This window comes from Lynx rufus, unplaced genomic scaffold, assembly GCF_022079265.1.
Source record: "Lynx rufus isolate CCGP_SWC_20201006 ecotype Redwood Valley unplaced genomic scaffold, mLynRuf1.p SCAF_9, whole genome shotgun sequence".
In the NCBI taxonomy this organism is placed as follows: domain Eukaryota; kingdom Metazoa; phylum Chordata; class Mammalia; order Carnivora; family Felidae; genus Lynx; species Lynx rufus.
This window is the reverse complement of record NW_025814897.1, coordinates 66,274,927-66,290,233: the sequence shown is the minus strand read 5'-3', so window position 1 is coordinate 66,290,233 and position 15,307 is coordinate 66,274,927. Positions and strand designations below refer to the sequence as shown.

Genomic DNA, 15,307 nt, shown 5'->3' with positions numbered 1-15,307 from the left:
AGAGGAATTCTCTGCCAACAAATCTATCACTTGACTGCATTTCCACATGCTTCCTCCTTCTCTCCTGCCAGATTACCTTCCTACAAGGTAAAACTAATCCCTCCAACCTACATTTCATTTGTCTTTCCTCCTTAGGGATCACAGGGACCTCTTCTGAAAACAATCCCTCTCTCTTCTAATTCCTTCCCATCAAGAACTTAAAAAGCACAAAAATAAAATCAAATAAACAATCTCACATCTGACTTAGCTACCAGTCTCTTTCCTTTTTATCTAGACTAGATTACTTTAGCTAGATTTCCTTAACAGTTGTTACTAAGAATACCTCCTGATTTCTCATTATCATCTATCTGGTTTCTGTCCCTAATTCTAAGGAAATTGCCCTGGCTGTCACGAATCTCCAATTTAACATAAAGTTCACTGGCCATTCCTAGGCTTTCACCCAGTGAAAATGTATGTGTATCTTGCAGAAAAACTTGTACAAGAATTGTCTGTGGCAGTTTTATTCACAACAGTTCCAAACTGAAAAGAACCTAAGTGTCCATCAACTAAAGAATGGATAAAGAAGTTGTGATAAATTTATATAGTGGAATATTACTTAGCAATGAAGAGGAACAAATTACTATACATACAATAACAGTGATAAATCTCAAAAGTATTGTGTTGAGGGAAAAAAGCCAGATACAATACATATTGTATTATTCTATTAATATAATATCCAAGAACAGACAAAATTAATCTACAGTGATAGAAACCAAACTGTGGTTGGAAGGTTGGGGGATTTTCTTTTGAGTGATGACCATCTGGGCGAATACAACTGCTAAAACTCATCAAATGCATACTGAAGATTATACCTCAGATTTTTAGGAAGTTTAAAAAAGGACCTAATATGACAACAGTTAAACATTTAAAAAATGTAATGGCTATTTTTCAGTTGTATCATACTTGATTCAATACCACTGACCTTTATCTCCTTGGAACAATGTCTTGCTTTGGCTTCTGTGGCATCCACATGCTTCTGGGTTTCTCCAACTTCCTAGCTAACCCTTTCCAGATTCTCCTATGGGGTCCTAAATATGTAGGATCCTCAAGTTTCTGTCCTAGTTTGTTTTTTCATTTTATGCACTTTTCCTCTTGAACAATCGCATCCATTCGCATGGCTTCAAAGATCTCTGAAACTTGCAAGCTCTCTAAAATCTATCTAGTCCTTTCTCTTAAAGAGCTGTTGATCTATCTATATGTCTCATTGCTTACTGGCCTCAATGACCTCCATGGTCTATAGTCACCTCCATCCCAACAGGTTTTCCCATGAAATTTTCCTGTTGCATTTCTACCTCTAACAAATGCAATCACCAGCCCAGTAGCTGAAATCTCCCTTATTCTCCAGCCAATCACTAAGAACTATCACTCTATTTCCTAAATACCTGTCAAATTCATTCACTTCTATTAGACTGTCTTAATTGAGGCTACCATTACCCACTTGGATTATTACATCAGCCTCCTAAAGTCCACTCCTACCTTCCTTCAGTGTAATCTCCACAGCAGTCCAAGTGCTTTTAAATCCAATCATAGCAGTTCTCTGTCTCAAAACCTTTAGTACTCTCCCATTTCCCCAGAGTGCAAACATCACAATCTAGACTCTAGTAACTTCTCCAGCAGGTTGGACAGCCATTCCAATTGGCCCAAGACTGAGGAGTTTCCCCGAATATGGGACTTTCCACTTTAAGTGGGGGACTTGGTTTTAAAACTGGAATAGTCTTGAGCAAATCAAGACAAGTTGGTCATTCTATCCTCTGGTCTTGTTCTAGCCATAACCTCCTCACATTCTACATCCCACCAATATATTTTTAAAAATTTTTTAATGTTTACTTATTTTTGAAAGACAGAGCACGAGAGAGAGACAGAATCCAAAGCAGGCTCCAGGCTCTGAGTTTTCAGCACAGAGCCCAATGCAGGGCTCGAACCCACAAACCTTGAGATCATTATCTGAGCCGAAGTTGGCCACTTAACCAGACTGAGGCATCCAGGCACCCTTATGTCCCACCAATATTGACGAAAATTCTAGTACTTAATGATACTAATATTATTTAATAGATTAATAAGAATATTAATAATACTAATATATTAAATATCAAATGATAAAGATAATAACTAACCCTTCCATAAAACTTACCATATGCCAGACATTACTAATTCATTTAATTCTTCTAGCAATCCTATGAATAAAGAACCATTTTATCCCAGTTTTGCAGATGAAGAAAATGAAACTCAAGAAAAGTTAAATGGTATCCTTAGAGGTGCCTGGGTGGCTCAGTTGGTTAAGCATCTGACCCCTGAGCCAAAGCTCAGGTCATGATCTCATAGTTCATGAATCCAAGCCCTGCATCCGGCTCCAGTTCTCTCTTCTCTCCTCTGCTCTCTCTGCCCCTCCCCTGCTCACTCTCTCTCAAAAATAAATAAACTTAAAAAAATAAAAATAAACAGTATCCTTAACTTCACAACATAAGTAGCAAAGTCAATCTTCTAACCATTTGGCCCAGCAACTCTTTTTTTTTTAATTTTTTTTTTTCAACGTTTATTTATTTTTGGGACAGAGAGAGACAGAGCATGAACGGGGGAGGGGCAGAGAGAGAGGGAGACACAGAATCGGAAACAGGCTCCAGGCTCTGAGCCATCAGCCCAGAGCCCGATGCGGGGCTCGAACTCACGGACCGCGAGATCGTGACCTGGCTGAAGTCGGACGCTTAACCGACTGCGCCACCCAGGCGCCCCGGGCCCAGCAACTCTTACATGAGCTACTGGATTATTTGACACTCTCAGAAAAGCCCAAGGCTTTATATATACTTTTTAAATATATAAACATACATATATTCACCAAGTCTTGATAGAAGGCCAAGCAAGGCCTTTTTCTCTGAAAATTGCGTGTATGGATTTCTCTATTCAGCATCAACTTTCTTACAAAAATCACTAGCATGATGAATTCCAATTTGGGTTACTTTATTTTTTTAAATAAATAAATTTTTTTAATGTTTATTTCTTATTTTGAGAGAAAGAGCAAGTGCAAGTGGAGTAGGGGCAGAGAGGGAGAGAGAGAATCTCAAGCAGGCTCCATGCTGTCAGCACAGAGCCTGATGTGGGGCTCCATCCCATGAACTGTGAAATCACCAGTTGGAGGCTGAGCCACCCTGGCGCCCCTCCCCCATGATCTTTTATAGTTGTACTACTTATAGAACTAAACTCCAGTTCCTTAGTCTGACATTCAGGCTACTCTCCAGTCTGGGTTCTATCCATTTTTCAAATTTCATCTCCTATTATTCTCCTATAGGTCTTTACCTTTACCATGATCAACTACTAAAAATATATATACATTTGTTGGATAAATACCCAGGACTGATATTTTGAGTAGTATATGTATACATGTACATGTGTGTGTGTGTATATGCACATGTATATGTGTATATGTGTGTGTGTGTGTGTGCACACAACCCTTTAGATATACAGAGAAGTAAAAAGAAGTTCTTGTCTTTAAGAAACTCATTCCATGGTGCGAGACAAGTGAAAACAGGTAATTAAACACAATGTTAGGGGAGGGACCACAATAATTAGAACAACTTGGTACCACTTACCAATATTTTATTTTTTATTTTTTAAGTTTATTTAAGTAATCTCTATACCCAATGTGGTGCTCAACTCATGACCTCGAGATCAAGAGTCACAAGCTCCTGACTGAGCCAGCCAGGCATCCCTACTTATCAATATTTTAAATGCAATTTTCAACAAAGTAATTCTTCTTGGGACTTATTAAACAGACACTCTCTTAAGTGTGCAAAGTTCATTGTAGTATTATTTATAATAGCAAAAATTAGTCAACAATCTAAAAGTGCACCCAAAGGACAAATTAAATAAACTATAGGACATTCATAAATGAAACATGCAGACATGAAAAAGAATGGGATATGAAATGGTAAGAAATATGTCCAAAATATATTGTAAGTGGGGGGGGGGGGGGAGCAAATTGCAGAAGAAGTATTTATGTATGGTATGACTGCGTTCATGTTTTTAAAAATGTATATAGGGGCGCCTGGCTGGCTCAGTCAGTTGAGCGTCCGGCTTCAGCTCAGGTCATGATCTCACAGATTGTGAGTTCGAGCCCTGTGTCGGGCTCTGTGCTGACAGCTCGGAGCCTGGAGCCTGCTTCGGATTCTGTGTCTCCCTCTCTCTCTGCCTCTCCTCTGCTCATGCTCTCTCTCTCTCTCTCTCTCTCTCAAAAATGAATAAATGTTAAAAAAAATTTTTTTAAATGTATATAAACATCTGCATATGCTTGTATATACATTTAAAAATTCAAGTGGTTACCTCCCAGAAATGGGATTAGGAGATGTGGTGGAGTGGGTAAGGGACTTTTAATTTTTACTGTACACATTCTATAAGTTAAAAAAATATTTACCATGTATGACTCTCATGGCTTTAAAAAATAAAACTACTTTAAAAAAAGTTATTATAAACAGAGGCATTAACAGAGTAAGGAGCACCTAACTTTCCTCAGGATGCAAAGATGATGACATGGAAATTTGGGCATAAAAAGATAAGTAAACATTTCCTAGGAATAGGAAGAGTAGAAAGAGCAGTCTAGGCACAGGGAAGAGCTTTTAATTGTCACCGGCTCTTCCATGGTGCCTCTGTCCCCAACTAGCCAGATCTCAGTCATCATTTGAATCCTATAGTATTTGCTGTTATTTGGCTTGGAGCCCAGGTCACTATGGATACTAGTCACATTTTTATTATCATAGATTCCAACTGTATATGGCTTAATAATTTGCTGGTATTCTAGCATCTGACTCCTTGCTCAGCTCCTAGGCAATTAACCTGCTGCTGAATTCCCATTTTCTCTTTTGAAAAAATGGGAGAATACCCGTCTGATAGGACTGTTGTCAGAAGTAAAATAATGTTAAAAAAAAAAAAAGTGAAACAATGTATATAAAGCCCTAGCACTTCAGATGTACTCAAAATATGCCAGTTTTTGTGTGTTGTTGTTGTTGTTTTTTTAAAGTTTTATTTTTGAGAGAGACAGCACAAGCAGGGGTGGGGCAGAGGAGACACAGAATCCAAAGCAGGCTCCAGGCTCTGACACAGAGCCTGATGCAGGACTTCAACTCACAAGCCACAAGGTCATGACCTGAGCTGAAGCTGGATGCTTAACCAACTGAGCCACCCAGGCACCCCAAAACATGCCAGTTTTCTTTCTACAGGTGAGGAAAGTGAGGTCTATGAACCTCGTTTGTGACTGTAAGGCTTGTTTCGTTATCTACTGCTCCTCTCTCCTCTTACAGTCTTTTTTTTTCTTCTTTTTTTTTTTTTTTTTTTTGAGAGAGACAGAGACAGTGCGCAAGGGAGGGGCAGAAAGAGAGTGAGAAAGAGAATCCGAAGCAGGCTCTGCACTGTCAGCTCAGAGGGGCTCAAATTCACAAACCCTGAGATCATGACCAGAGCCGAAACCAAGAATTGGATGCTTAAACCGACTGAGCCGCAGAGTCACCCCTCCTTTAAAGTTTAAAAACTTTAAAGTTTTTAAAGTCCAAAACTTTAATCTCCACATCCAGTCTGCCCAATTAGACTACAAGTCTTCTAAGGTAGGCACTGTGTCCTATGGGTCTTTAAAATTTTGACACCTAAGATTATATGTTCAGGGCACCTGGGTGGCTTAGTCTGTTAAGAATTGAACTCAATCTTAGCTCAGGTCTTGATCTCAGGGCGGTGAGTTCAGGATCCGCACTGGGTTCTGGGCTGAGCATGAAGCCTACTTAAAAAAAAAGTTATATATTCAATAAATATCTAATGAGTTTAACATAATTCATGTTGCACAGTGCTTTACAAATGTCCTCCATTGTATACATCCAGCCATGCTGACCTTTCTGCTTTAGCACATACTATGTCACCTATCTAAAATATCCATTCTACCACCATCCCCTTATTCTTTACCACAGAACTCTAGCTCCTTCAATAGTACTTAACAGAATTTCTAAGTGAACTCTAAGTTCCATCATGGCTGGGCCTCCATCTATGTTGTTCACCTCTGAACTCTCAGTGCCTATAAGAATGCCTGGCGCATAGTATACACTTACTAAATATTTGTTGACCAAATGAATACAATTTGTATAAGGACATGGCTAGTTAACTGAGACAGGACTAAAGACTACAATCGTCTTTTATTCCAATGCTCTTTTCATGGTGCCACACTTTTTATCATATGCTACTGTATTGGGTGTGTATATAGCATATGTAAACTGCAATTAATTTTAATAATTCTAACTTCTTGTGACCATTACATCCACACTAGATAGAAGATCTCTATTTTTCAATACATGGCCAAAGACATCCATCGTTAAAAGTTGTGCAAATATCAGGACACCTGGGTGGCTCAGTCGGTTGAGTGTCTGACTTTGGCTCAGGTCATGATCTCACAGTTCATGAGTTCGAGTCCTCCATCAGGCTCTGTGCTGACAGCTCAGACCCTAGAGTCTGCTTTGGATTCTGTGTCTCCCTCTCTCTCTGCCTCTCACCCATTCATACTCTCTCTCTTAAAAATAAACATTAAACAATTTTTAAAAAATAAAGATGTGCATAAATAACACAATAATATCCCTGCTATGCCAGATTATGTACAGCACTCAAAATATTTTATCATTCTAGAGCTACAGACACCTTATTTTTTCCCCCAGACATCTTATATTTTAAAATTTAAAGAAGTTAAAGAGGTAGGTACTTGGTATGTTACTGAATAACTCAGCTGAGAGACTAGGCTTGAGCCAATCATTGATTCAAGTCCTAGCTTTGTTGTGTAATAATTGGACAAGTTACTCCAAACTTCAGTTAACTCACCTGCAAAACAGGGAGAACTCTAGTATTTGCCTTAGGTTCATAATGAATAGTTTTATGTATATCTGTAAGCCACTCAACAAACCATTTAACTCAGTGCCTAGCCAAAATTAAGTGCTAAGTAAAGTGGAATTTTAAGTACACACACACACAAAAGTAGTTTGGAGTTAAATGCCTGTGTCTACACATTAATGGACAAGTTATTCCCACAGGCTGCAGAGTTCTCACTGCAGCATAGTTTTAAATTAGGATTAGATTTATGGAAAACTGTGGATAAAAGTGTATTATTGTTTTCTGGGTTGTTGTTTTTTTTTATGAGGGAGAGGGAGCTTTCTCAGTCTAAATCCATCTTAAAAGCAAAATCATTTTGATAGTACAATAAAGTTTAAAACACTATCCTAGGGGCACCTGGGTGGCTCAGTCGGTTCAGCGTTTGACTCTTGATTTCAGCTCAGGTCATGATCTCACATTTCTGAGATCCAATTCCGTGTTGGGCTCTGTGCTTGCAGTGCAGAACCTGCTTGGGATTCTCTCTCTCACTGTCTCTCTGCCCCTACCCTGCTTGCACTCTCTCTCTAAGTAAATAAATTTTTAAAAATAATAAAATAAAATAAATGCAAATTAAGCATAGGAAGGAGCAAGGACAGAACACAACCCAAGTCTTTAAGAAATCATTATGTCCTGAAACCAAGCCAGGAACAAAAAGACTCAGAACTAAGTAAAACCTCAGATTTAAAAAAAAAAACAAACAAAAAAACCCCAAAAACTTGGGGCACCTGGATGGCTCAGTCAGTCAAGCATCTGACTCTTGATTTCAGCTCAGGTCATGATCTCATGGTATGTGAGTTTGAGCACATCAGGCTCTATGCTGACAGTGCAGAGCCTGCTAGGAATTCTCTCTCTCAACCTCTCTCTCTGCCCTTCCCCCACTCTTGTTTGCTCTCTCAAAATAAATAAAAACTTTAAAAAACAAAAATAAACATAAAAAAACCTATATAAAAATTTCAAAATTAAGTAATGAAGAAGACCTCAGGCCTCAGAAAGTTCTCCTTACATGATCATAAACTGCATACATTTTATAAATATAAGCTAAAGTAATACTGGAGGCATAATTCTGCAATCCAGCTAGGTCATCTTTCCATGAAGAATGTGATGAATGTTCACTTCACAATATCCCAACTTATAGCAAAGGGCTATGGACAGTTTGCAAACCATCTATTTGATAAAGACTTTTATGTAAAGAAGTCTTACAACTCAATAATAAACATCCAATTTAAAAATGGACAAAAGATCCAAATAGACATTTTTCCAAAGAAAATACACAATGGCCAATCAACACATGAAAAAAATGCTTAACACCATTAGCCACTGGGAAATGCAAGTCAATAAGAGATACCACTTCATACCCAGAAGGCTACCATCAGAATAGCAAGGGTTGGCAAGATATGGAATAATGGGAACACTCAAACACTGCTGAGAGGAATATAAAATGGTGTAGACAATTTGGAAGAGTTTGACAGTTCCTCAAAAGGTTGAGCAGAGTTACCATACAACCAAGAAATTCTACTCCTTGGTACTTAGACCAGAGAATAGAAAACACATGTTCACGCAAACACTTGTACACAAATGTTCACAGCAGCATTATGCATCACAAAAAGTGAAAACCCAAATGTCCACCAACAGATGAATGGATGAATAAAAGTTATGTCCATGCAATGAAATAATACTTGGCAATAAAGAGAAATGAAGTACTGACACAAGTTAAAACATTAATGAACTTTGCAAACATTATGCTGTGAAAAAATGTCACAACAGCCCACATACTACGTGATTCCATTTATATAAAATGTTCAGAATAAGCAAATCTGTAGATTAGTGGTTGGGGAAGGTTTATGGGTAAATGAGGAGTAACTTAACCGGTACAGTTTCATTTTGAAGTGATGAACGTGTTTTAAAATGGATTGTGGTGATGGTAGCACAACTGTGAATTTATTAAACCTACCTAATTACATACTTCAAATGGGTGAAGTGCAAGATATGTAAGTTATATAAAGATATTATTTTTAAAAAATAAAAGGGGGCTATAGAAAAAACAGCCGATCAAGTATTTGTAAATGGCCAAATAATTTCCTAAGTAGTCAAAATACGCCTGGAGAAATTAGTTATGCATCGTATTTAGCGATCTGATCATCTATTCTTACTAGACACTTTAATAATGAACTTAAACTAGGCACTCAGTAAGAGCAAGTATTAAATACTGCAGATTTCTGTTAACTGCAGATTTTTCTTAATTCAGCAAAACACGTATCACCCAAAGGACAACTTTGAACCTACAATTTTTCACCACATCCCCACTTCATTATTATACCAGCTGATTAGACACTTCTAAAAGCAACGGCTGAAGTTGATTTTAAACAAATATAATGGGTTTAGCAATGGTATTCTTTCCTATTTTTTGCTTAACTTCGTTAATGCGGTTAAAACGCTTAAAATGTTCAAAATAGCAAAAGCGGAGGGAATAAAAATTGGTTCCCGTTCCACGGTAACATAGTACAAAGCAACTGAAAGATTCGTTAACTCTGGCCAAAACCGAGAAAAAATGGCAAGGAAAACTGACAATTTCCAATATTCCATGTTAGGCCTCAGTAATCTAAAAGTGGAAGAAAAAAAAAAGTGAGAAAACAAGAAATCTGTGCACGATCTGGGCGGGACGAAATTCTGGGTGCGATCCGCAGGCAGGATCCCGAGAGGGCCCTTGGCCAGTCCTGCCGCCGGCGCCAGGCTGGGCTGGGGCCTGGAGCTGACCGTGCCTCGGCGTCCCAGCCGGAGGAGCTTCGCCTAGGCGGCGTCTGGGGACTCGCCCCGCGCGGAGGTCAAGCCGAGAAGCGCCTCCAGGCTCCCGAGGGCTCCACCCTCCCCTCCTTCACTCCCTCCCCCTCGGCGGTCCCCTGAGGGGAACAGGCGGGGCGCACCGCGCAGAGACTAGGTTGGGGGGGGGGGAGGTTGCGTTCTCAGCGAGAAAAGCTCCGCCGCCCTAGAGTGGCGGCCGCGGGTTATTAATAAACTCCGCTTCTACCCAGGCGCCGCTACCGAGGCCGGCCGTAGGATCGGCAGGGCCTGCGGCGAAGGCTGAGCAGCCGGAGTCAGAGCCCGGGCCCGAGCGGGCCCGCGCCGCCGCGCTGAGGGCGGCGGCCGGGCGGAGAATAATGCACACTGGGTAAAAACACATTTATATACGAACCTCCGAGAAAATTTTCCAACAATTCCTTCGTCCGACCACCATGCACCAGGACAGGAAACAGCCGCCCGGCCCCCAGGCCCCGTAACCCGCATAGCCAGTCTGAGGCCCGCCCCCAGCCTCCATTGGGCGGGAATTACGTCACTCACAAGACGCTTCCTGCTTGCCATTGGCTCAAATTTAGGCAACGCGAAAGGAGACCGCCTTATTCACGCCTCCTTTTCTTGACGTCAGTTTCATCTGGCCTTGCAGCTAGCGCCTGAGTGGCTTGTGCAAAGTGCGGAATCAAAGTTCCCGTGTCTGACTGGTTGGCAGAACCGCTCATCCTAGACCGACACCGCCTCGTTGACAAGTGATTTATGCCGATTCTGGGGCCTCAGCGGGAGGCGCCATTTTGTAGCGAGGGAGGGAGGATGGTCCTTGTGACTAGCCGGGAGGGAGAAGGGGTGACAGGCGCCATTTTCCCCACAGGGGCTAGGAGGTGGCCTTGGCTCTCCCGGTGGGCTTGCTGGAGTGCGTTCTGGAGACTGGTTGGGCCTTGCCTAGCGACTGCCGAGTGTCGCCCCGTTGGGAGGGAGGTTGTGGGGAGGGCTAGTACAGAATAAGACGCCTGACCGCTCCCTGGGGGCTCTCGGTGCCAGTTGAGGCCTTTGGTTTCGGGCGACGGCTTTGTTTTCCAAGAGCTGCTGTGTGCCGGTCCCTGGCTGCCAGGCCTGCCTGCGCTTCTCAAGTCGCCGGGGCATCATCATTCGGTGGGAGAGTGGGCCTCCTTCCTGCCCTTGCCGAAACTGCGAGGGAGCTCGGCAACGAACGGGGCGGTAGTCCTAGACTCTGCTGGGAGACCCTTCGGATGCTTTTGCGCTTTCATGTTGTTTAGGTTAAAAATCTTAAGTCTGTATTGGTGTCGCTACCCTCGTTTTTTACTTTCCCTTTTGTATGTGTTGCTAATTAAAGGAAAGTTGAAAGGGTGGGAAAAACATTGACTTGGGCTCCCCCAAACCGTTAAGAATGGATACAAATTAGTTGTGAAGTTTAGGTCATAGTTTCTTGTAGCTCTCAACCCAGACTTTTTCTAAACTATTGGAAATACTAGTGTTTTCAGGAGTATTCAGTAAGTGTTTATTTGCTTTGACAAAGCTGCGTAAAGATGAGATGGTGTGAAGACTCAAGATGTGTTAAACCGAGCATTACAGATGTAGAATGAGGGGGTTACTAAGAGAATAAGGTGGCTGATGGATTTTTAACACTTTTGTGACCTTAGAAAAACTGGAGAGAGCTGTATGGTGTTTCATTTAGTGTCTTGGATTTCAAATGGTGATTATGGCTAAAGGATTAAAGCAAAAGGATGTTAGAGTGTTAGAGGTAGCTAGCCTGTGGAGTCTAGTTTGAGACATTAACGTTGCATTCTTTTTGGCGGGTGTGGAGGCCGACTCACCGGCCCGCCGGGTTACCTAACCAAGGCACAGTTGCATAATCGGTGCCCAAACTCCATTAGAAGGTAAATAGGACTTTGAATTTATTTTGAATACGTATTGCTTAGGAATTTAAAGTAGTTACTATTTTTTACGCCCATGTAAAGATGAAAAATGTGACACAAAACTAGATTAGGTTACTTGAAGCTGGAGGAATACGCTTACAAAACAAATTTGTGCCCAATGGATACATTCCCTTTGTCACAGAGATGGAGAGTTTAGATGAAAAACAAGATGTTTTAATTAATCTTTCAGTACCTTCCGGATGTTATACTTGTATAAACAGAAGTGTCATTAAAAGAATCTGTACTTTTATGCAGTTTAGCCAGTTATTATTACTGAGTCCCTTGCCTTCAGTCTACTCATTAAAACACAGTATAATACAGAATCTCCAAAATAACTTAAAAATCACCCTGTAGTTAGTTGTAGATTGCAATTATAGGATATCTTTATATCCCCAGAACCTTCTGAGTGGTTGAAAAATTGGTGGTGGTGGATAGGGTGCTATAATTGTAACCTGATTGAGAGAAAAAACCTTAATTCTGATTTTGTCACAGGTAATGATACTTTGTGTTAATAGTATTTACCAGTGACTGTAGAACAGAGTTGAAGTACACGTGGTATTCAACACCATTCATAATGTTCAGATTTTCCCCAATCACCTGTCTTCTATCTTACTACATCTCAAATTAATGGCTTAAAAATATTTCACTTCCACTCAGTGCTATTTCAAGCTCTTAGATAAAGCTGGACCATTTCCCCAATTTCCTAAATAGGCTTGACGTTTCCAGCCTCCTTTAAAAACTGTTCCCATCATGTTTTTTAAAACATTCAGTACCCAAAACTTTCTGGAGAACTGGTTGATTTTCTCATATCAAGCTCCATGTTGGACTGCAGCCTGGGTGTGAAGCATGCTTAAAAAAAGAAAGAAAATGGGCGCCTGGGGGCTCAAGTCAGTCAAGAGTCGACTTCGGCCCAGGTCATGGCCTTGCGGTTCCTGGGATCGAGCCCCAGGTCAGACCCTATGCAAACAGCTCGGAGCCTAGAGCCTGCTTTGGGTTGTCTCCCTCTCTCTGTGCCCCTCCCCTCCTCTGGCTCTGTGTCTTTCTCAAAAATAAACATTTTTTTAAAAATTAAAAAGAACAAAGAAATGGTTTCTGGGAGAAGTTGTTATAGCTCACTTTACTAAATTCTGTAATAAATTTGAATTTTTTTATCATGAATTTGTAGATTTTATTTTCAACACTAACAAATTTAAAACCAAACTAGTTTCTTGCTCTCCTCTGGGAGTTGTGGCTGTAGATGTGTCCTAGTCTCAGAATTTGTTAACTCATTGGTAAGGTAAAACCACTTATTTCACAGTGTAATTGGGAGGATATATGTAGAAGTATAGATATGATACAACTAGTAATGTTTTGTTAGTGGCTAATTGCACAATTTCCCTTATTTCAAGCTCATCTCTAATGCCAATATGAATGCATTTTTTTTTCTTTTTACCAACTCTATTGTTGAATCAATTTGTCAACCTTATTTGAAAAGATCACCCAATTAATGAGCTTCAGGGTTTACCAATTGTTAATGTGTGTTGTTTACTTTAGTGACAAACTAAAGGGAAAATAACACCCTCAATTTACAAAATATAAATCTTCTGAAGCCCCTTAAGATTCCAAGTGTCCTTCTGAAACTATCTCCATGACATTCTATCATTTTGGCTTCTAATTATATTTACTTAAATCTGAAGTACAACATTACAGAAAAAGGAAAACCAATTAATATACATAGTAGATAGTGACCAGTCGAAGAATGCAACCAGTGGTTTTAACATGATTTTATTTTTCTGGGAAAACATTCTCTTGAGACAAGGTGGGATTTTTTTTTAAGTGAAGTTCATGTCTCCAAATAAGCAGTATGATTGATACACCATTTTACAGAAAAACACTAAGTGCTGTAACTTTCTTGAGAAAAAAAGTTTGGTTCAGTCTTAAATTCTTAATACTATATATTACATCAGAAGATAAAGCAGAGCTACACCATTTATGGAAAACTACAGGTAGTAGGGCTGCTGTTAGGGTGATGAGATTTAAAATATGAATGGGGCACTTGGCTGGCTCAGTTGGTGGAATGTGTGACTCTTGATCTTGGAATCCTGGATTTGAGCTCTATCTTAGGCCTACAGTTACTTAATAAAAATTAAAAAATAAAGAACGAACTAGTAACAAAACAAAGTATGAGAGTACAATCCCTAAGATTGACTCCAATCTCTAGACTATTTACAACTGAATACCCATGAGTAAAACTGTTTTTACTTTAGGCACATTTCATGCTTTTTAGAGAACTTTACCCAAATTTGACTTAAGAAAACTGAAAATTGAGGGGCGCCTGGGTGGCTAAATCAGTTAAGCATCAGATTCGATTTCAGTTCAGGTCAGGATCGCACAGTTGGTGAATCCAGTCCCACACTGACAACATGGAGCCAGCTTGGGATTCTCTCTCCCGGCTCCCGCCCGCCCCCCACCTCTGCCCTGATCACTCTAAAAGTAAATAAACTTAAAAAATAATATATTTTGAAAAAAAATGAAAATAGGGGTATTCATATAAAACTCACCATTTTGAACTATACTTGAGTAGTTTTTAGTATATTCACAAGACATGCAACCTAAAATATTTTCATCAGGGTACCTGGCTGGCTCGGTTGGACTCTTGATCTCAGGGTCGTGAGTTTGAGCCCCACATGGGTGTAGAGTTACTTAAATAAATAAAACCTAAAGAAAAAATAAAACATTGTCATCTTCACCAGAAGAAAACCTTCATCATCCATTAGCAGTCTTCATTCCCTTTCCCACTCCCACAACCACTAATTTGTCTCTGGATTTGACAATTCTAGACATTTCATATAAATGGAACATTTTGACTTGACTTCTTTCACTGTTTCAAGGCTCATCCACATTGTAGCATGTTAACAGTACTTACTTTTTATTGTTAATATCCAACTGGTTGTGACTATACATTTTGTTTATCCATCAATTAATGGTTATTTGGGTTTTCACCTTTTGGCTATAATGCTATGAACAATTATGTCCATGTTTTTGTGCAAACGTGTTTCATTTCTTGTGGGTATGTACATCTAGGAGCATTTCTGTGTTCCACTATTTTCAGTCTTCTGAGGAACTGCCAAACTTTTCTACAACAGGTAAGCATTCTCAGCAATTTGAGTGTGCCAGTTTCTCTACATCCTCTTCAAACTTGTAATTGTTCACCTTCTCGATGATAGACATGCTAATCGGTGTGAAATATCTCCTTGTGATTTCCCTAGTGGCCAGTGACATTCAGCATCTTTCCCTGATACAGGTCATTTCTTTGAAGAATTTTTTTTTTTTTTTTTTTTTTTTTTTAAATAAGCTCTGTGCCTAACATGGGGCTTGAACTCCTGAGCCCAAGATCAAGAATCGCATCTTCTACCAACTGAGTCAGCCAGGCCACCCAGGATTCCCATTTTTTCAATTGGGGTTTTTTTGTTGTTGAGTTGTAAAGGTCCTCGGGGTTGTCTTTTCACTTTGAAGCAGTTTAAAATTTTGATGAAGTTCAAGTCACCTATTTTAACCTTTTGTTGCTTGTGCTTTAGTGTTAGATCCAAGAAACCGTTGCTTAATTCAGAGTCACAAAGATTAATGCATTTTTTCCTAAGAGTTTCAAAGTTTGAGTGAGGTCTTATATGTAAATCTTT

General features: G+C 39.9%; 1 protein-coding gene across 4 annotated transcripts in view; it reads right to left on the bottom strand.

Annotated features, from left to right (window-relative positions):
- ZNF143 (zinc finger protein 143) overlaps window positions 1-10,197 on the bottom strand; it is a 56,376-nt gene extending 46,179 nt beyond the window's left edge. For 2 of the 4 annotated variants that reach the window (XM_047070485.1, XM_047070487.1), the window contains exon 1: window positions 10,115-10,176. The gene's annotated coding sequence lies outside the window, so the exon portion shown is untranslated. Of the gene's footprint in view, window positions 1-10,114 lie in introns of all 4 variants that reach the window. The other 2 variants (XM_047070486.1, XM_047070488.1) reach the window with 2 other exon arrangements.
- Window positions 10,198-15,307: the final 5,110 nt, after the last annotated feature.